Here is a 23,228-nt window from a genome sequence, read left to right on the forward strand (position 1 = left end):
CACACAAAGGAAACTGACACTAGCCTTTTGTCACCCCTAGACTTCTGGGAGTCTTAGCATGCGAAGGGAAGAAGGTTCCAGGACCAGATGTAGGGGTAGCCTAGAAGATTCACCCACTTCAAATGCTGAAACCAGGTAAAAATATTGGACCCTCAGAACAACTATTTAGTCTACTCCTGGGCCTCTGATACTACAGAAGAATGATTTGCCTTGATCCTCAGAGGACTGCGCTAGTGCAACCAGAGGACTCACTAGATTTTTAAGGTCTTGCTAGTAACCCAGAGGACTACCTGCTGTTTGAGACCTGCCCTGATCTCTGAGAAAGAGGAACCAGACCTGCTCCCTTTATCCCAATGTACTTGAGTGACTCCAATGAACAGTTGACTGGCCTCCTGTTCTGACACAACAAGATCCAGAGGCCTTCCTGCAGCTTTCCACCTAACCTGCTGCACCTGCAACTGGGCCTGCCTGAGCCCTGCTGGTCTCTGTTGGAGTAACTCTCCGACCCCCAAGAGAGACTGCCCAGTTCCTGGACCCTTGGTTGGTATCTGCTCCTCCTTGCCTAACTGAAGGTTCAATCAAATCAAGCATGAGGCGATGTGAAGCCCCACAAAGCCTCATCGCATAGCGCAAGCTTAATCAGAACTGACAGCAAGTGACATGAAGCCTTGCAAAACAATGCCACACAGACCTTGCACCAAGTACATAAACTCCCACCTAGCAGGTTAAACTTGATTTTGTGTCTGCCTTTAGCTCCATCGTGTTCGTCCTGAACTTATAACTTTGTACCGGTCCAGCACAACCAGATATCCTCAGTTAGTGCTTTGCGCCTTTTGCAGCTATCGTTATCTAAACCGTGAAAATTCTGTTTCTCCAGTTCTACTGGCTGGATGTTTTTCATTATGGTATAATTTTATATAACATAATTTACTCCATGTTTCTAAATGGGTCTGGGATTTTTTTTGTGTTGTGCTTTCTGTTTATAACTGTTTGTGCGCTGCATAAATAGTTAACAATTATCCTCTACTTTTAGCCTGACTGCTGGTGTGCCAAGCTACCAGAGGGTTAAACGCAGGTTAATTTGGTGACTTTTGTGGTCTACTCTGACAAGGACTGTGGTTGTTGCTTAAGTGGGGTTTTTAATCCCCTCAATCAATAATCCAGTTCTTACATTGATGCTCAGTGGTGGGGCCCAGAACACCTGTTGTGCAGTGACACGCATTGATGTTGTGCAACCTTAAAATCCCCAAAATAATCTGACATCAGATTTGACCTTTTTTATCCTCCCTAGTTTTTAAGTCACCTATTTTTCCTTTCTCTAAATTGAAGTCCTGCCTCACATCCTTTTTGTTACAATGGAGATGAAGCTGATTAGCTTTCATAACCTCAGTAAAGTAGGGCTATAGAGGATATGGAAGGAGAGGGGGTGAATGTGGAAAGGAAGGTCACAAAAGTGAACCTCCAGGCAGCCCTCTGAGCTTTTGATGATGTCAGAAGGATGCAGACCACCCCAGAAGAGTAAACAGGGGATGGTCATGAGGAGGAGGAGGTGGATTTAGAGGAGGAGGAGGAATAGGGCCTGGCCATGGGTCCTGAGCTGCAGCACCCTGAGGAGGACAACTTGCTCACAGGAGTGGAGTCCCCTGCAGGGCAGGGACCTGTGAGTCTTCCTGAAACCTGTCCCGTGAGTCCTTGGAGGACAGGAAGGCTGAGAGGGGGCTTGAGCTGCAGCTGACCAAGTGGAAACTAGAGCTGTGAAGGAGGGGGCGGCTGCAAAAAGAGAGAGCCAAGGAGAAAGCTGCTTCAAAAAGGGCCTAGGAAGGGAGGGTGGGGAGCAGAGATTGCCCTAGCCTAGAAGAAAGAAGAGATTGAAAGGACTTTGCTGAAAGAAAATCAATATTGGCTCATAAAGTGAGTCTTAAAGAGCCCAACCTAAAAGCTAAGCACATCTCAGAATCCAACCAAAATGTTGACAGTGATGTCCTAATGCCCAGTGGAGCTAGAAAGACCCACATCGCCAAAGATCTAGTGCCTAATTTGTTTGTGGGGAATAAAATTGATATGTTGTTTGAGGCCTTTGTGGTTGCCTTAGAGAAAGGATGAGGTATCCCCTCAAGACGGACACCCTTTGTTGCAGGGATCTTGCTCCTACACAGAACTGTACACAGAGACCCAGGACCTCAGTGAATTGTGGTGGACCAAAAAACTCACCTCAGTACCTAGAAACCCTAACCAGCTAGCATCAGTGTCACATTAGCTCTTCATCCTATAGCAAAGGAACCAATGATTAGACAACCCAGAACATGCGACTTAGGTTATACTCAGGAATGATGAGAAGCAAGAACACTCTTTCGTTATACTCTCATACCAGTCCACAACAGGAGTAAAAAAGAGACACAGGAAAGGTTAAAATATTTATTTTAACGACGTGCTCTAAGATGCAGTATCTTTGCTAACATAAGCAGACATATGATTAGAAATAATATGATCAGCATTGTTACAATTCCATAAAACACAAAAGGAGAAATCATATTACAATGATCGTGAAAAAAGTTCTTATAGCGCCTAGTATATCACCCTCCCTAGCTAGGAACTATGGGCCCGATGTAGGTAAAACGCATTTACCGATTTTAAAATACCGATTCGTACCGAATCGGTATTTCAAAATCGGAAAATGATATGTAGATAAAAAAAATCTGAAAATTACCGAATCGGTAGCAATCGGTATCGTGAGTCGATACGTACCGATTCGGTAAATACCGAATCGGTAATAGCAATACACCCCATGGGCCAAAAGGCCAATAGGAACGCATTATAAATACCGAATCGGTATTTACCGATTCGGTAGTAGCCGATTCGGTATAATCCGAATCGGTATTTACCGAATCGGTAAATGCCGATTCGTCGAGCAAGGAAACTGAAACTAAAGACATCAGCCAATGAGGTGGAAGCACCCTCCCCCACCCTAGCAGGGTGTGGCAACCCAGGCAGGTGCAACTCATCAGAACTTTCTGGAGAGGCAGCCTGAGCTGAGCATCCACAGTGAGCAGCAGTGGTAGCAGTATCCAGATCCCTGTGAAACATGGCAAGCAGCTCTGAGAGGCAGAAGGCAGAGCGCAAGCGGAAGACCAAATTCAGCACCATGGAGCTGCAAGTGTTGGTGGAGGAGGTGGTGAGGGTACACAGGCAGCTGTGTGGAAGGCTGTCCCTCACTGTTCCAGAGAGCACTAAGAGGAAGCTGTGGATTGAAATTGGGGAAAGAGTAAACGCTGTTGGTGTCACCCACAGGAGCCAGGACGACCTCAAAAAGAGGTTCTACGACATCCGCAGCCTCACAAAGAGGAAACTGGCCGAGCTGCACAAGCAGGCTGGACTAACTGGTGGAGGCAAGAACCGGGCGCCACCCCTCACTGACCTGGAGGAACTTGTGGCGACTACCATTGAGAGCGAGAGTGTCGTGGGAATTGGGGACCTGGATAGCTCATCCAGAGCTACAGCTACTGGTAAGAAGCATGCGCAACTTGACACACCCTACCAGACACCTCCCCTTTAGACCCAATGCACAGCCAAACCCCAGCCCAGTACTGCTAGCAACAGACATGAGCAATGCATCATGCTAAATGTAGTCAGCAAAAGTACCCGAAAATGCCACTGCAGAAGCATAATAAAAAGAACTGTAATACTGCATCAAAGTATTTGTAATGAAATGTGCAATGCTCTAATAGTAGTGACTGTAATACATTAGCACTCAGTTGACAAATGCTTCTTTATACCTAGGGGCACCATCAGGCGGGGGAGCAGCAGCTACTCAAGCACCAGCTCCAGCACCATCAGCCAGTGCGGTGGCAGTGCCAAGCACCAGTGTACATACACAGGAGGAGGACAACAGCAGTGCCCTGGGCAATGAGGAAGACACTGGACATTCCCTCACATTTCCACACTCCCCCCGACTGTCTCTGTCTCAGACGCCCCCATTGCAGTTCTCCCCGGAGCTCTCACCACCACAGAGCCACCCTGCACCTGCCACATCTCCTGCCCGGAGGATAATTGTTGCTCCATTAAACCTCATGGAGGGAGCAGCGGGTCAGGCTCCAGCACAAAACCCTGTAACACCTGTGGCACCCCAGCAGACACAGCAGGGCAGCAGCAATCCCCGGAGGCCACGTGCATCCAGCAGTGCACTTCCAGCACAGGAGGGCAGTGTGTTCCTAGGGCTGGAGGGCAGTATGGTCAGTATCCAGAGGATGCAGGCAAAATCAATCTTGGCCTGCCATCGCCAGTTGCGGCTGCACAACCTGCAGATGGGGGAGATGGCACAGGGATTCAAAACATTTGTTGATAGCAACAAGGACATTGCAACAGGTCTTGGGCGAATGACCACTGCCATCACCCAGCTCTGCAATAAAATGGATGAACACGAGCACTGTCGCCGCAGGGATGCCCGCATGCAGAATAGGTCTATCAACCGCCTTGCTGCTGCAACCGCCCAGCTATGCCAACGTGGGGCAAACATGGAGGCCAGCCTCACCCAGAACATGGCAGAGGTGACTAGGGGCATGACCCGCATTACCACCGCCATGGAGACACTACTCATATCGAACACAGTTGTTAATCCCGCCCTGGGCCTGGGTGAGGCTGGGGACAGCAGCAGCCGCAGCAGCCCGGCCAGCGCAGTGTCTGAGCCGCGCCGGAGCAGCAGGCGCTCAGCTGAGGCTGCTGGTCATACAGAAGGGGGTGAGCCACATCCTAGTGGGGCTGCTAAGCGCAGCAAGAAATAAGACTGCCAGGGCGGGTGAGGCAACCCGGACAATTGACATTTAACCACATCTTGTTTACCTTTTCTTTTGTTGCACATCAGTGCAGTAACGTTGTTGCAACATTATTAAATTTCTTTTTTGAAAACAAACATTGACCTGTCTGTGCATCTGTACTCACTCAGAAATAGTTGTCTGTTATCTCCTCACGCCTGTATCTGCCGTCACTTGGTGCAGACACTCCAGCAGGTTGTGGTAGTGGCACAGCATTGTCATCGTCAGGGTCCTCATAGTCGGACAACTCAACCTCAGTGCCTTTCCTGACTGCAAGGTTGTGCAACATTGCACAGACAGCAATTATCTTGCAGCAGGTGATGGGGGTATATTGCCTAGCACCTCCGCTCTTGTGCAGGCATCTGAACCTGCTCTTCCAGATGCCAAAGGTCCTTTCCACTACATTCCTCGTGCTTTTGTGGGCACGGTTATACCTCCTTTGGCTGGGTGTTGAGGGGTTCAGGTAGGGGGTGAGAATGAACGAGTGGAGGGCATATGCACTGTCGCCTAGAAGGAAAAGGGGTAACATTACTCACATGCATATATGTACTTCACACTGCTATTTAGGTTATGGGGGTCTGACACTGTGTCTTACCTAGGAGGTATCCTTCACCGAATTCCCCTGCCATCAGCCGTGCATAAATTCCGCTACTCTGGAAGATATAGGAGTCGTGGGTACTCCCCGGAAACTTCGCAACCAGGTCAGTGATGACACACTTGGCATTGCAAATCACCTGCACATTTATGGTGTGCCGTGACTTCCGATTGCGGTATACGTATTCCGTGTCAGCAGGGGGGCAAATCGGAATGTGTGTGCCGTCTATGCAGCCAATGATGTGGGGGAATCTTGCCATCTGGTAGAAGTCTGCTTTAGTCTGTACCAGTTCTGCATGGGTTGCAGGGAAGGAAATGTACTGGTCCATCCTCTGGATCATGGCGTCAAGGAACTTGTGGAAGAACCTTGACAGGCTGCTCTGGGTCACCCCTCCTGCCACAGCAACTACACTTTGATAGCTGCCAGACACCAGCAGGTGTAGGCAGCATGGCACCTGCACATGCACAGGGATTGCGTGTGCCCTTGGGGTGGGGTGCTGCAACAGGGGTTGGAGGTCCCTAATGAGGTCTAAGATGGTCTCAGAGTCCAGCCTGTACCTCTGTAGGATCTCTGCATCTGTGAGCATGCTCAAGGTGATCCTCTGTCTGTACACCTGCTCCTGTCTCTGCCATTCCCTCTCTCCTTCCTGCTGTAGCCGTAGCCGTCTTGCTATGACATAGAAAGCTGCCATGTTGCAAGAAGAACTGCATTTTGGGTCCATTTTTATAGGTTGCACCTGGTTACCACCTGATTCCAATCCATGGTAATTACCGAATCTGAAATACCGAATTTGAAGCAAATTCGGTATTTCAGTGCTTACCTACATCTCAATCTTCAGTTTTCCACAACGATTCGGATTATCACCAAATCGGTAATTATACCGAATCGCTGCCTTTACGGAATCGGTATTTTTACCGATTCGGTACGTTAACGAATCTGTAAAATCACCGATTCTGTATTTGTACCGATTCGGTATTCTACCGATTCGGAGATTTTTCAGATTCCTTATTTTTTCCGATTCGGAATTCTACCGAATCGGTAACTTTACCGATTCGGTAATATCACCGATTTTGTCGGATTTCGGGCTCCTACATCCCGATGGCTCAATTCCGATCCGTAACGGCCGAAAATACCGATTTTCAGCCATTACCGACCGACCTACATCGGGCCCTATGTTTTATAAAATATAGAAGGTCTCTTAGGCTTGTGAGGGGGACCCCATACCTCCAAGATCAGCAGGTGTGAATCACACCAGGATCTGCAAAAACTCTCTGTCTCTCTGGCAAACGGGAATCTTCCAAGTGCCCGAAATCATGCTTACAGTGCAATATTAAAGGTGCCAGAATCACGTTGGCTGTAGCTGGATGTATGTTATGGCTAAAACGTGAGCCGATCAGCCCAAACAACAGCTACCTTGTTATGATAACCTTGGAGGCTTCAGCACTCAGTGTTCAGACTAGAGTCGCGATGTAAGTCTAGGGATGCTGAAGACAAGCCTTTCTCATGTGAAGCATTTCACGCAGCCGAACTTACAACAACAGTTATATGCAGTGTTGTGTGCAAAAGCAGCAAAAAGGTAAAATGGTGTTTAAACTTATAATAAGCCTATGCTAACATAGCAATGTGTGCAACAAGGCCCAGCCCTCATTATGCCTTGTCAGGAAATATGGCCTCTTCCCTGAGCAGAATAGGCAGATGTTCAGGGAAAGTCTAGTGAGCTCACTGATCCCTGAGAGCTTGCTAAGGAGGCGGACCACTGGCTCAGCGACAGGTTCCACAAGAACGTATCTGGGAAGATCCCCAAATAGGACAAGGTCCCCAACAGAAGAAACGGGGGGGGAGGGAACAAAAATAAAAACAAGGAATTCTCTAAAGAGCTCGAACGTAGTTCCATGGGGGAAGGATAACCAATCCCAACCACCTTCCGCAAGAAGAGTGGGTTTCCTGAAACAAGCTAGGGAAATTAAACCTCAAATGCAATGGGTGTTACTGATATGGGCCCAATCGGGTGCTGCCTCCGTCCACTGGTAGGCAGACACCATGGTTGGCCACTGTAGCCCTTGGGGAGGAGGCTCTCCTAGTAAGCATGAGGGGTAGTGCAGTGATTACCCTAATGTACTTAAGCACCCTTCTTCCTTCTTTCTGCACCCTTCTTGTCTCTTTCAGCACCTCTGTTGCTTCTTTCTGCACTCCTCATCCTTTCTGCACCACTCTTGCCTCTTTCTGTATCACTATTGCCTCTTTGTTCACCTTTCCTACCTCTTTCTGCACCCCTCTTGCCTCTTTCTGCATCATTGACTGTTCTTTCTGCACTGCTCTTGCTTTTTTCTGCACCTCTTTTGCAAATTTCTGTATCCCTCTTGCCTCTTTCTACACCCCTGTCCCTCTTTCTGCACCTTTCATGCCTGTGTCTGCACCTCTTTTGCCTCTTTCTGCACCTCTGTTGCTTCTTTCTATTCTTCTCTTGCCTCTTTCTGCACCCCTCTGGCCTCTTTTAGCAGCTCTGTTGCTTCTTTGTGCACTTCTCTTTCTTCCTTCTGCACCCCTCTTGCCTCTTTCTGTACCCCTCTTGCCTCTTTCTGAACCTCTGTTGGTTCTTTCTGCTTCCCTTTTGCCTCTTTGTGTACCTCTTTTGCTTCTTTCTGAACTTTTCTCTCCTCTTTCTGTACCCCTCTTGCCTCATTCAGCACCTCTGTTGCTTCTTTCTGCACTTCTCTTGCTTCCTACTGTACCCCTCTGGCCTCTTTCTGTGCCCCTCTTGCCCCTTTCTGCACCTCTGTTGGTTCTTTCTGCAGTGCGCTTGCTTCTTTCTGCACCTCTTTTGCAAGTTTCTTAAACCCTCTTGCCTCTTCCTGCACCCCTGTTCCCTCTTTCTGCACCTTTCCTGCCTGTATCTGCACTTCCCTTGCCTCTTTCTGCACCTCTGTTGCTTCTTTCAGCAATTCTCTTGCCTCTCTATGCACTTCTCTTGCTTGTTTCTGCACCTATTTTGCGTCTTTCCGCACCTCAAGAGCTTCTTTCTGCACTTCTCTTGCCTCTTTCTACACTTTTTTAGCCTCTTTCTATATTTCTCTTGCCTCTTTCTGCACCCCTCTTACCACTTTCTGCTCTTCTCTTGTCTCTTTCGGAACCTCACTCTCTTCTTTCTGCACCTCGCTTGCCTCTTTCTGTACTCTCTTGCCTCTTTTTGCAACTCTGTTGCTTCTTTTTGCACTCCTCTTGCCTCTTTCTTCGCCCTTGTCTCTTTCAGCACCTCTGTTGCTTCTTTCTGCACTTCTCTTCCTTCTTTTTGCACCCCTCTTGCTTCTTTCTGTACCCCTCTTGCCTCTTTGTGCACCTCTGTTGGTTCTTTCTGCACTACTTTTGCTTCTTTCTGCACGTCTTTTGTTAATTTCTGCTTCCCTCATGCCTCTTGCTGCACCCCCCTTCCCTAATTCTCTACCTCTTTTGCTTCTTTCTGCACTCCTCTTGCTTCTTTCTACACTGCTCTTGCTTCTTTCTGCACCTCTTGTGCAAATTTCTGTATCCCTTTTGCCTATTTTTGCACCTCTGTTTCCTCTTTCTGTACCTTTCCTGCCTGTATCTGCACTTCCCTTGCCTCTTTCTGCACCTCTGTTGCTTCTTTCAGCAATTCTCTTGCCTCTCTATGCACTTCTCTTGCTTGTTTCTGCACCTATTTTGCGTCTTTCCGCACCTCAAGAGCTTCTTTCTGCACTTCTCTTGCCTCTTTCTACACTTTTTTAGCCTCTTTCTATATTTCTCTTGCCTCTTTCTGCACCCCTCTTACCACTTTCTGCTCTTCTCTTGTCTCTTTCGGAACCTCACTCTCTTCTTTCTGCACCTCGCTTGCCTCTTTCTGTACTCTCTTGCCTCTTTTTGCAACTCTGTTGCTTCTTTTTGCACTCCTCTTGCCTCTTTCTTCGCCCTTGTCTCTTTCAGCACCTCTGTTGCTTCTTTCTGCACTTCTCTTCCTTCTTTTTGCACCCCTCTTGCTTCTTTCTGTACCCCTCTTGCCTCTTTGTGCACCTCTGTTGGTTCTTTCTGCACTACTTTTGCTTCTTTCTGCACGTCTTTTGTTAATTTCTGCTTCCCTCATGCCTTTTGCTGCACCCCCCTTCCCTAATTCTCTACCTCTTTTGCTTCTTTCTGCACTCCTCTTGCTTCTTTCTACACTGCTCTTGCTTCTTTCTGCACCTCTTGTGCAAATTTCTGTATCCCTTTTGCCTATTTTTGCACCTCTGTTTCCTCTTTCTGTACCTTTCTTGCCTGTTTGTGCACCTCTCTTGCCTTGTTGGTACCCCTGTTGCTTCTTTCTGCACTTCGTTTGCCTTTTTCTGCACCTCTCTTGCTTCTTTCTGCACCACTGTTGTCTCTTTCTGCACTCGTCTTCCTTCTTTCTGAACCTGTCTTGGGTCTTTCTGCACCTCACTTGCCCCTTTCTGCACTTCTCTTGCTTCTTTCCACACCTCTGTTGCTTTTTCTGCACTTAACTTCCTTCTTTCTGCACCCCTCCTGACTCTTTCTGTAACTCTCTTGCCTCTTTGTGTACCTCTCCTACCTTTGTCTGCACCCCTGTTGCCTCTTTTTGTACCTCTGTTGGTTCTTTCTGCACTGCTCATGCTTCTTTCTGCCCCTCACCTGCCTCGTTCTGCACTTATCTTGCTTCATTCTATACCTCTGTTGCTTCTTTCAGCAATTCTCTTGCCTCTTTCAGCACTTCCCTTCCTTCTTTCTGCACCACTCCCGCCCCTTTCTGTACCTCTCTCTGCTCTTCTCCTACCTCGTTTTGCACCCCTCTTGCCTCTGTTTGCACCTCTGTTGATCTTTTCTGCACTGCTCTTGCTTCTTTCTGCACCTCATTGCCTCTTTCTGCACTTCTCTTGCTTCTTTCTATACCTCTTTTGCTTCTTTCAGCAATTCTCGAGCCTCTTTCTACACTTCTGTTCCTTCTTTCTGCACCCCTCCTGACTCTTTCTGTAACTCTCTTGTCTCTTTGAGCACCTCTCCTACCTCTTTCTGTACCCCTCTTGCCTCTTTTTGCACCTCTGTGTTTTTTTCTGCATTGCTCTTGCTTCTTTCTACACCTCTCTTGCCTCTTTCAGCACCTCTGTTGCTTTTGTTTGTACTTCTCTTGCCACTTTCTCTACCTATGACTTAGAGATAGTTTTAATCCCCCTGCCCCATTATATACTAGGGCCTTACAGGGGAGGTCATGGCAATCACAGGGGTACCCCAACCCATAGGGTCCCCTTGTTTATGTAGGTGTTTTCACTGTATTCTAAGTGTCTTTCAGCATAGCACTGGTTCCGGGCCTGGTTAGTCAGAGTCAGTTACAACTAGTACCAGTCAGCAACAAGTTGGGTGTACAGGATGACTTTGCAACAAGGCCTCTTTCTGCAACTCTGTTGGTTCTTTCTGTATATATCTTGCTTCCTTTTGCCCCTTTCTTTGCCTTTCTGGACTTCTGTTGCCTCTTTCTGAATTTCCCTTGCTTCTTTCTGCGCCATTCTTCCTGTTTCTGCACATGTCCTACCTATGCATGCATAGTTAGAAATTAGCATTTAAAAACCTTTGAAATTCACTGAAAAAAACAATACGTTTCAGGGACGTTATAGTTAGAAATTAGCATTTAAAAACCTTAGAAATTCTCTAAAAAAAACACAGGTTTCAAGACGTTATAGTTAGTTGGACATTTCACTCGTACAAAACCAGAGAAATTCGGACGTTATAGTTATTAGAACTAACTATAACATATGCTCCCAGCAATTCACTGCTGATGGCATCACATATTACATCATTCATGACATGGTCAGTGACATCACTGATGACATCTCAAATGACTTCACTGATGACCTAACTATAACATCCCTATAACCTTTGTTTTTTTCAGTGAACCTTTAAGTTTTTTTAAATCCTATGTCCTATCTATAATCTCCATGTAACCTTTTTTTCAGTGAATTTCCATGGTTCTAAACAAATATTTCTTCAAGTCCATTTGAAATATAATTTTTAAACTTTTGAAAATAACTGCTTACCCCAAATCCTATTTTGTTTTTCGGTATCTGATTAGATACAGGGTTGTTTTCTCATTTTGGGCAGTGAATTCATGAATCTCCATTTTTTTTTACCTTCTTCAGAGATACATGGAATGTGACAAAGTTTGCATGAGTTTCCTGAAAACCCAAATTCAGTAAATATATAACGATTTATGAACAGATTTTAAGAAGTAACATAGCATTTACTCCTTGATCGATGCACCTTTTGATTCTACTGTGACTTTTTAACTTTGGACACGTCTGTCACATGCCAAGACAATAGAGTTATCTTTTTGATAACTGCAGCCAGTATTTCTGATATGTAATGCTAGGGAAATGTATTTCCACTTATTTATAATAAAATATTGTACTTTTACTTTTCTGCTCCATCTTGTGAATACTTGAAAGTATTTGCCAGTCGCTTTCAGAAGCTGACTAGTGATTTGAATTTCTGAGGCAAGCTAACAGCACATCCTGCACACCCACCTTTATAAATGTTATGAAGGGTCCAATGGTAATGTGAATAAATGCATTACATGAATTCTCAGTAGTAGTCCATAAAGTAATACCTTCTAACAGAACACCGTTTCTCTCTGTTTAAACTACGTATTTTTCCAAATGTTATTATATTTTGTTGCACTTGTTTTTTTAATTCTCCATTTTCTAGATATATGTGTTTTGAAAAAAAGCTAAAGGTTGAGGTATTTTTTGTGTGGAACACTTAGGGCCATATTTAGAGTTTGGCAGGTAGGATACTCAGTCTTCTGCCGTATTACAGGTGCCATGGGCTATAATGCCCTTTTAATATGGCAGACAGGACATCAGCTGCGTTTGTGATAGAGAATGCCAAACTCCAAAAATGGGCCTTAGCAATTATAGAAACGTCTAAGCAAAGTTTAAAGTCTAATAAAAAACTGAACGGTGATTATTGTGAATGCTGGAGGTGGGCAGCAAAGGATATTAGGGGGAAGGAGTATAATAAATAGTGCTAAATAGCTCCACGTGAGCTGAAGCGAAACAATTAACTCTAATAAGTAACAAGTACAATCTGATATTAATGAGGATGAAAGTTTCATATGAAATAGAAAAGTAATGGCACTGTCAAATGGCTGTAAAAAGTAGAACTATCACAGATTTACATTAAAGGATTTATCCTCACTTCTGACTAGTTCCTGCTCACTTCCACCTCTGCTTTTAGATTAACTTTCAGTAACAAAAAGTGAATTTGATTTCACATATTATATTAATGCATTAGAACTTCTGTATTTTTCATAGTTATACTTTTCTAAACACACTATATAGGAAAAAAGATTGTGGCTATGACATTTTTGAAGATAGCACAAAATGAATAATTTCCTTTTTTTATTAGGGCCCCCTCTGCCGATTCCGCCATTGTAAAGAGGCCCTTGGGAGTGACTCTGTTTGCTCATCATGGAGGGAAGGGAGATGCCTTCTCCCTCACTGCACATCTAGACACATGGAAATACAGGTAGAAGCGAATCTCTTAAACCATGAATAGTCATAAACGTTATTGGAATGTGACAGCTAGTTTAATGATTCTATTGCATACATTTTCCTACCTTACTATTATTTTAATATTTACTTTTCGTATACATGGTTGAGGTAAGCACGATTTATAAAAATGAATAAAAGTATTCACAGTAATGGATTTTGTTACCATTCTTACAGGTTTATGAAAGTAAGGTTTACAGAAATTAAATAATGCAACTTTTTTATTTATTAAGGTTTCTGTTATCTATATTAATATTTTCACTGTATCAAATTTTGTGTTGATCTATTACTTCTACAACAAAGAAAATCCAAGGCAAGGTTACAGGAAATTATCAAAAATATAGGGCAATTATGCACTAAGATTCCTACTGACCAACAATTGCCTAAAACACAATTTACACTGGCCTACTTGTGAGTTAATGCAGTTTTTGCACGGGGTGGCGCAGATCTCAATTTTTCATAGGTTGACTTGTGAAATTTTGAAATACCTAATGACAAAAATAATGTTCTTCTGCTGTCTGATTGGAAATTATTCACACATGGTTGAACTCAATATTCTGTTAGACCTTAGCAGTTTGTAGAAACAGATGAGAGAGGTGGTAAAGGGAGGCCGTTGCTAGTCGGATATCGTTTAGTAGTTGCATCGGTACCCTTGCCCCGCAACCCTTCACCCAAATAATACACAGACAAGTATGTTTGGGAAGTAAAAGTTGCAGGTTTATTTGTGGTACAAATAACAAAGCGGGTTAACTGATAGGCGACCCCTCCGCCCCGCAACCCCTTGTTGCAGGGCGCCTGAATTCGAGCCAAAGAAACAGACACTAGTGGCCCCTGGCCACGTGTCGACCGGGGAGGCAAGCCTCCCCCCGGTGGACCTACCGTCCACCTGCCCCGCCCACCTCTGAACAAGGGAGAGTCAACTCACACCCTGCCCAGCTAGGAGGGGCGTTATTAGCAAACCCCCGGTTGCTCAGGTTACAACCGCCCTAAGGACTAACGGGGTGCCGTTGAGCCAAGTCCCCAAGAAGGGCCCCTTAGCTATGTATGACTCAGTATGGTGCCTCTCGCACTGTGGCTTCAGGTCCTGTTCCTGCGCCTGTCCTGTATGGGGGCCGCCATGTAACTCCTCCTGCAACCTGGAAGACAAGAAACAACATTATTATGGCCCCCTCCCCACTTCCCCCCTTCCATCGGGTGAGCGGTAGGGAGGGGAGAGAACTGCGGGCCTCGCGTCCGACGTTGTAGGGGGGGAAGTGGGGGAGCGTAGGGGGCTCAGGGGTAATGGCTGGGCTGGCGAGGGCAGCCGGGAGTGACCAGGTGGACAGGGGCAGCAGCAAAGAGGGCGCCAAGGGGCGAGCGCGCCCCATATAGGCAGACACCGGAAGGGGGGGTGTGGCCAGAGTGTTTGTCCCCGCCCACCCACCCTCCCCAAGGCGGGCCCGCGGTTCCCTGCGCACTACTACGGGGTTTGCCCTCCTATGGGGTCCCCTGCAGGGACCGCGGGCCTCCCGCATAGTAGTTGCATCGGTACCCTTGCCCCGCAACCCTTCACCCAAATAATACACAGACAAGTATGTTTGGGAAGTAAAAGTTGCAGGTTTATTTGTGGTACAAATAACAAAGCGGGTTAACTGATAGGCGACCCCTCCGCCCCGCAACCCCTTGTTGCAGGGCGCCTGAATTCGAGCCAAAGAAACAGACACTAGTGGCCCCTGGCCACGTGTCGACCGGGGAGGCAAGCCTCCCCCCGGTGGACCTACCGTCCACCTGCCCCGCCCACCTCTGAACAAGGGAGAGTCAACTCACACCCTGCCCAGCTAGGAGGGGCGTTATTAGCAAACCCCCGGTTGCTCAGGTTACAACCGCCCTAAGGACTAACGGGGTGCCGTTGAGCCAAGTCCCCAAGAAGGGCCCCTTAGCTATGTATGACTCAGTATGGTGCCTCTCGCACTGTGGCTTCAGGTCCTGTTCCTGCGCCTGTCCTGTATGGGGGCCGCCTTCTCTTTTTCCACAGCCCTGGGTGTGGCACCCGCTGCGCCCAGAGCCCCCACTACCTAGCCCTTACCACCCTTTCTATCGACATCCTGCTCTTTCTAGCGCCTCTCCCAAGTCTAATAGGAAAATCGCCATCCCCACTTTGGACAAGTGAACCCCATCGGATTCCCAGCAGCCAATAGACTTGGCATGCAGCAGGCCATGCCTAATGAAGCCTATGCCCCTCTGTTCGCTAAATTTACGCATTGCCGCGTTTACGCGCCTGCGTGATATTTCCAGTGCTTCCCGTGATATTGCCCCATGCCAAATTGGTCTGGGGGAAATCTCAGACCAGTATATGCTGCACTGCCCTAGCTCGCCACTCAGGGTGCTCAGGTCTTTCCTCATTATGTCCAACAAGCGCCTTTTGCCTAATGAGACCAGGTCGTTCCCCCCTAAGTGTACCACTAGAATGCTCGGCGTACGCTTGTGCTCCTTTACTAATCTACGCAGCGTTCCTAACAGTGCGACCCAGCGCATCCCGGAGAAGCCGAACCATAATATCTCGGTGTTGGTGAGGCCGTGCCTCCATGTGGTAGCATTCACCCATCTCTCCATTCTTGTGACATAGGAGTGCCCCATCACCCACACCTCTTTCCCTGCAATAAAAACACAGTGTGTTGAAAATTGTATTTTATTGACACACTTCAAAAGGCCTTGTAATGGCAACACACACCACGTGGCTCCAATTGTGAACCACCAAAATAATTAAGGCATTATTACGGATATTTACATTATTTACATTATGTCGCCTCGTTAACCACCTGTCTGCTCACCGGGTGTATCACATTCAGTGGGCGGACATACCTCCTGTAGCAGTTGGAGTCCCAACGACCCACTTTTTTTATCCTTTCATCAGGGAGGCCCGCCCTGAAGGCCGTTGTGGCCGCGCCTATCCTAAATGAATGTGTGCTAAATTTTGCCCCTTCAACTATGTATCCTGCCAAGAACAAGCACCCTTGCATCACGTGGTCCACTTGATACTTGGTGACTGGGGAGCAATCAGAGTGGATGAGCAACAGGCCCTCTGACTGAGGGCGGAGTGGAAGGAACGCGGCCAGCAGAGCCACTGGGCAGTAACTGTCATTCCCTAGGCGCTGCAAGGTGATGATCCTACCCTTGCCTGTTTGGTCTGTCTTAGAGGAATGCAGGAAGATCTCCACTGACACTGCTGTAGCGCGGGTGTTCCTAAACGAGATGGCCCTGGGGTTGGACTCTTTCTTTGACCGTGCCACCAGTTCGCTGATCCTAAACGCACCGAAGAATGCTAGACTAAACGTTAATGCAAAGAGGGCTGCCTCATATGCGGAGCTCGTAACTGCCGGCAAGGCATCTATCATGCTTTTCAGGGTATCATAGTCAATGGGGGCCCTCTGATCTGCGAGTGTGGGCATGACCCTAGCCCAGCCTTTGAGTGCCGCCCTGGTTGCGAACTCCGTCGTGGGGTCCTTCTGACCAGACAGTCGAGCGTGTTGCCCGATGGCGGACAAGTGCCCAGCCATCCAAGAGTGGCTCTTCCCTTCATCTTTCGCCCAGATCATGAACGCTTGCACTTTTCCGCGCTGCCTGACTTCATCCCGCTCCCAAGGGCCCATGGCTTCACAAAATGTCCTCACGCATGTTTGGTATCTCCTCATCGTGCTAGGTGCTACTGACATCTCGCCTAGCTCCCTGATGCGCTGCGCCACCGCAGCAGGAGCCATAGCCGAGCCGGGAAAGGCGTCATCTCTTCCCTCGCCCTGGGCCACGCCTCTCGGAACCGCTGCCAATGGAAACGGGAAAGAGCGTCAGCAGCCGTGTTTAATGCTCCCGGGATGTGCTTAGCCTTGCATTCTACATTGTTATATAAACAAACTTTGACCAGTTCCCTCAATAGACATAGTACAAGTGCACATGATGCTGACTGGGTATTGATGGCTTGGACTACCGCCATATTATCGGACCATAAGACCACTCTCTTTGCAGACAGTAAGGCCGGCCAGAGGTGAAAAGCCACCACGATCGGGAAGAGTTCTAGGACCGTAATGTTGGAGGTGATCTTCTTCTTCCTCCAAGCATTAGGCCACCCTGCTGCGCACCAATCTCTGTCTAGAATTGCCCCAAAGCCATCCCTTCCTGACGCGTCAGTAAACAGCGTCAGTTCCTGGCTGCTGGTCCAGGGTTCCCTCCATATTACTGATCCATTGAAGTGCCTGAGGAACTCCCCCCACACCTTAAGATCCTCCTTGACCCCAAAACTCAACCGCACCTGGTGGTGCCTGCGCTTGATCTTTGCTGCCGTCCTTGCCAACCTGCGCGCGAAGGCCCTACCCGCGGGGATCACCTTGGTAGCGAAGCTGAGCCTCCCGTGCAGGCTCTGGATGTCCTCTAGTGATACCTTGTCCTGCCCTAGCACCTGCTCAATTTGTGCCGCTAGCTCTGTGACCTTCTCGGCCGGGAGCCTGGCCTCGCCTGCTAGTGTGTCAATTTCTATCCCCAGGAACACTAATGCCTGCGCTGGACCCACGGTCTTCCCTGGCGCCAGGGGGACTCCTAAGTACCTTGTCATGCTCTGGAATTTCCCCAATGCCTCTGCACAGTCCTTTGACTCTGCCCCGCCTACAAACAGGAAGTCATCCAAGTAGTGGGTGACGCCTGGTACACCTTCCACGCTCTGCAGTACCCATTGCAAGAACGTGCTAAAGGCCTCAAAGAAAGCACACGAAATGGAGCAACCCATGGGCATGCATCTGTCGTAATAGTACTCGTTGTCCACCCGGAACCCCAGTAAGTTCTGGCTGCAGGGGTGTACCGGCAGTAGCCTAAACGCAGACTCAATATCAGCCTTTGCTAGCCAGGCCCCTTTCCCGGCCCTGCGCACGAGATCCATGGCCACATCGAATGAACAATATGAGACAGAGCATACCCCTTCTTCCAGGTTGTGATTAATTGACTCCCCCTCCGGGTACGACAGGTGGTGTATCAGCCTGAAGGCTCCTGGCTCTTTCTTTGGCACTATACCCAGGGGGGAAACCACAAAGTTGTGTAGTGGAGGTAGCGGGAAAGGGCCAGCAACCCTCCCCAGCTCCAGTTCCTTCCTTACCTTTGCCCTTACTACTCCCGGGTTGTCCCTGGCCGACTTCAAATTGTCAGCGTCCCTGGCAGCTGGGGGTCCTACATATGGGATAATGAAACCTTCTGCAAAGCCCCCCAAGAGCAATCTACCATCAACTTCGTTGGGGTATCTGTTCAGTAATGGCATCATTCTTTCCAGTTTAATCGGGGAGGGCCCTTTCACAACGCTTAGTGCTGGTTTACCTAGCAGACATCCAAGGGCTGCGCCTGCCGCGGGTGCTTCGCTGAGTCGCAGGATGCTTGGCGAGAAGGGTGCGTGGGAGCCAAGGGTGCCGGGGGGGGGGGGGTTGGACGCGCTGCAGATGGTAGGGGGTTACTTGTACTGCCCACCCCTGCCCCCGTGGTGATTGCCTGGTCTTTGACCCTTGTTGGACCTACAGGACCCCGCCTGATGCTGTCCTCCGCAGTTGCTACACGTGTGCGTGAATCTACAAGAACTCCCCCAGTGGCAGTGTCCACTATTGAACAGTCTGCATGACCCAGTGGATGACCCCGTGGATGTCCCTGACGGGGTTTTCCCGCTTCCCCTCTTCTGACCTCTCCCCCTATGGCCCCCTCGAAAGGGCGGCATCTTATGCTCTCGCTGGGTTGAGGGGTTAGGCTTGTCGTTGGGTGACGCCTGGCTTTCCTGTGTCTTACTGCTATTCGTCACCCCCTGGAGCGCTCTGGACCCCATATGGTCCATCCATAACTGGACCTCTTTATGGTCCCAACGCATATTCGGGGATCTAGACATCTTTTTTCTGAATTCCCTATCATACTCCAACCAGCCTACACCTCCCCACTTCTTTGCCTCGTTGTGTATGAGCCTCCCATACTGTACCAGTGCTGGACCTTGTTCGCTAAACTTTTCCATAATGACCGATGACAGGATAGCAAAGGCTTCCAACCAATTATCAATACTTTTTTCTGGCCAAGGCTGGTATTTCACCTTTTTCTCATCCTCTTTTGCCCCTGCCTTGCGTGCATCAGCCCCCTGCTGCCCCAACATCAGTAAAGAGAAGATATCTAAGAATTCTCGCCTCCATATTAACTCCTTTGCTGCCTGAGGTACTTCCCAGGACAGACACGAGCGCCCTGACAGTAAGGGGGCATCAAATTGTACATCGTCCTCGCCTGGCAGCGCTGGGGAGGGGGGTGTTGGCGTGGGGTCAGGTATCACTGTGTCAGGGGTGGAAACTGGCGCCGCTGGGGGGGGGGTTATCGAATCTGGTGCCTGCGGTGGCAGGGGTGCCGGCACCGCTGTAGCTGCTGGTGTTACTAACGGACCCCGGGCGCCCACTGGTTGTGACGGATATGCCGGGGGGGCGCTAGGTAGGGAGGAGCCTTCTCGCCCCCTCCCAGTCTCATCTGATATAATGTGTTCAACACCGGCACCCCATACATTCGCTGGTAGAACTCCCCCCCCGCTAGGTCCAGACATCACACTTTCCCTCATTTCTTTCATGAATATCTCCAGTGTGGACATCATCTTACCCAGGTCACTTCTGGTAGCATACTCTGCCACCGGGGGGATGTTAGCTGGCAAACTCGCTGGGCCAGGGGGCTCCTGTGCCCGGGATTGTGCGTATGAGGCGTTCGGTGTGTCATGCACAACAGCTACTGTCGTGCTCACAGTGGCCTTCTTTTTAGGCGGTGGCGGGAAGTCTTTATTCGTGGGCACTTTAGCCCTTTTGGACGCCCTCACGTGTCCTGTACTATTGTAATCCTCATCCTCCACCGCAATAATGTCATTGTTCGCACTAGAGTTCACCGGGTTAACCTTCAGTAAATTGGTGGCCCATGCCACCCCATTCGTCTCGACCAACTGAAGAAAAATTGCCGCGTGCGCCGCCTGGGCCTCGGTGACGGCCGTCCCTGCTCCTGACATCGTGCCGCTTCCTGAAAGAAAAAACGTCGTGACTAATGGGCCTGACCTCTATGATTTGGCTATCTAGGGTCTTGCCCCAGTCCAAACACACTGAAGCCCCTGTGAAGTAACAGTGAGCCACCTTAACCTTCGACATTACACTCTAACACTTTCCCATACTTACTTCGAGTTAGCCTAAGTAACCGAGGCGAAGGGCACGCTGTTCCTTGACTGCGACGCCACGAATCGATACCTGCCAAGTGTCCTGTCCCTGTAAATATCGATATAAACATTCATGTTAGCCCCCAACAGTTTGAACTGGGAGCCTGTTGACCTGAACAGAGCACCGCTTCCGGCCGTGCCATCGTCATGCCCAACTAAGACTAGGGGAACCGGACAATGAACACCGGCCCCCTAGGATACATAACCCTACCCTTACGTGGACAGCCCCCCATGACGCTCTTACCTTCCGCTTTGAGAGGGGGGGGGGGGGGGGTCGTTCACTGTGCTCCCGTCACGCTTTGTCCCGATCCTTTGATTGCCTGGAATTGGGGGAAAATGAAATTACGACGTGCCGCAGTAAACAATTCTCCCTAACATTCCCCTCCTTATAACTTGAATGATCCATCCGCCACTACTACATTCCACCGCTGTAGCTGCCGTGACCATTCAACCCAACGCACAGTGCTAGCGGCCTGATTCCCCTGCACCTGAATGGTGCGGCCGGTGCCTGCACGCCCTGTACTGTAATTGGAGTGACCGTCCCAGCTGGACCCCCCCGGGGCGTGCCTAGGTGGCGGCGCATGGCAAGGCGCCCCGCAAGCGGCTGAGTCCTGCGGGGACTGTGGCGCAGGACGCTGGCTGCCTGGTGCTGCCCGCCTGCTCAAGAGCCTTTATTGTAATGCAGATCCCACTGCTGTAGCTCAAACCACCACCATCCAAACAGGATACACATTGAAGTGGTATCCATAATAAACCCGACACTCCATACCCCCGCAAAGAGAACAAAAGTGCGGGAACCAGCAACCTACAAGAGCGGCACCGTCACTCATAGTGCATAGGTGATGCCTGCAACTAAACACACCCCTCGCGTGCCACCCAAGGCGTCCGCGTTTAGGTGAATGCCGGCCATGTGCAGTGACACACCCCTCGCGTGCCGCCCATAGCGTCCGCGTTTAAGGGAAATGCCGCCCGTGTGCGGTGACATTCCCGCAGCAGGGCACCTGGACCAACCAACAGAAATTGTCGGGGACAGAAAAACTTAAGGACATACTAATGCGTGATTATTCCTGCCCAAATGCGTTTAATTCCATTTGAAAGGAATGACTTTGTCCCCAAGCACACCCAATGTAAAGGAGCGGTTGTGCTGCGCATGCAGGGAGCGTACGTAATGGCGGCAGCCGCGTGCACGTGATATTCCTGCCCAAATGCGTTTAATTCCATTTGAAAGGAATGACTTTGTCCCCAAGCACACCCAATGTAAAGGAGCGGTTGTGCTGCGCATGCAGGGAGCGTACGTAATGGCGGCAGCCGCGTGCACGTGATGACGGCCGCCGCCTCGAACCTGCCTGCCGCTTAGCCTCTAGCCCATTTTAATGTTCTTAAATGCGGGCCGCGTCTAGGGAGCCATAGCGACCGCGTGGCCTGCCTGGCGTGCAAAAATCCCGACTTCCTATCTGCGGGTGTTTAAAAATGGCGGCCGCGCTTGGTGGGCAATGGCGGCCGCGTGCTCGTGGCAATGGCCGCTGCCGGACCTGCCTGGCGTTCAAACAGTGGCGGCCGGGCTTGGTGGGCAGTGGCGGCCTGCACGCATTTGGAATGGGCGGTATGCATTTGCTGGGGAGACTGCGCACATGCATGCCGCTGGGATTTCATATCTTTTCCCGGCCATCACTACAATGTGCTTACATATTAAAACACCAATGGCTGCCTGCCCGCATTGTCTGGAGCGGTATGCAAATGCTGGTGCGACCTCGCACCGGATTGAATTATATCCCGCCCATCAAGCATTAAAACCAGACCACAACAACCCGCCGCGCAACAAACGGGCTAACGAGACTTGACGGCGGACCCACAAGCCGGTCCCCGCCCCGCACAAGCCGTTCCCGATCCCCGCCACTGCAGCCCTTCTCCCCGTTGCACCAGTGAACATCACCCTGTAGCCACCGCGCGCAACACACGGGAGTAACGACCCTTTACGGTGGACCCACAAGCCGGTCCCCGCTCCGCACAAGCCGCTCCCCGCCAAGCAGCATTATCCCCTCGCGCCACAACAAAGCTACCACGACCCTCAACCACGGTGGCGCCATTGGCCCCCCGCGCTAAGGACGCGTGCACGAAGCCACCTAAGAGCAACGGACCATGGGCTCCCCCGTGGTAAACCACGCAGCCCTGTCGACTCGGCAATTACCGAGGACGGGGGCTCGGGGGGGAGGCCTTAAATGATCCCTTACCTCAGCAATCGAAGAGAACTGCGGGCCTCGCGTCCGACGTTGTAGGGGGGGAAGTGGGGGAGCGTAGGGGGCTCAGGGGTAATGGCTGGGCTGGCGAGGGCAGCCGGGAGTGACCAGGTGGACAGGGGCAGCAGCAAAGAGGGCGCCAAGGGGCGAGCGCGCCCCATATAGGCAGACACCGGAAAGGGGGGGTGTGGCCAGAGTGTTTGTCCCCGCCCACCCACCCTCCCCAAGGCGGGCCCGCGGTTCCCTGCGCACTACTACGGGGTTTGCCCTCCTATGGGGTCCCCTGCAGGGACCGCGGGCCTCCCGCAGAGTTGGAAGGTGCTCAGACATACCAGCTCTGTGTTCACAGTGGAATTGACTTTTTTCTGCTGTCCCGCTTTCCCTTGCATTACTTTGTAAATGAGTTATGGGGCCCGATGCAAACTCTTACCGAATCCATCTCCGTCATGGTTGTTCTAACATTTGGAACACGATCAGAGGCCGAGAGGTGCCTGGGTCCTCCTCCACCTGCTGCGGTTGCTGCTATGGAGCCTTTACATTGTGAGGAGCTTGCTGGCTTCCGCCTTCTCTTAGGAGAGTTCAGAAAGGGCGGAGGTCTGGGAGTTCTTCTTTTCATGTAAAGTTTAGCTATTTAACTAACAAGCAGTGACAATGCCAATAGGTCAGGCTTGAAAGGAATGTTGTAGGTTAATGTGAAACATCACTAGAAAATAGCTCAGGAACAGATATGTATTTCTGTGGAATCAAAGACTGTAGAATAATATTGGGGTGGCTTAAAAGGTAAGGTGACAGTTGAACTGTCAAGCCACACCTAGAAAGCCA

The sequence above is a fragment of the Lissotriton helveticus genome, chromosome 1_1, assembly GCF_964261635.1.
Source record: "Lissotriton helveticus chromosome 1_1, aLisHel1.1, whole genome shotgun sequence".
NCBI classification, from domain to species: Eukaryota; Metazoa; Chordata; class Amphibia; order Caudata; family Salamandridae; genus Lissotriton; species Lissotriton helveticus.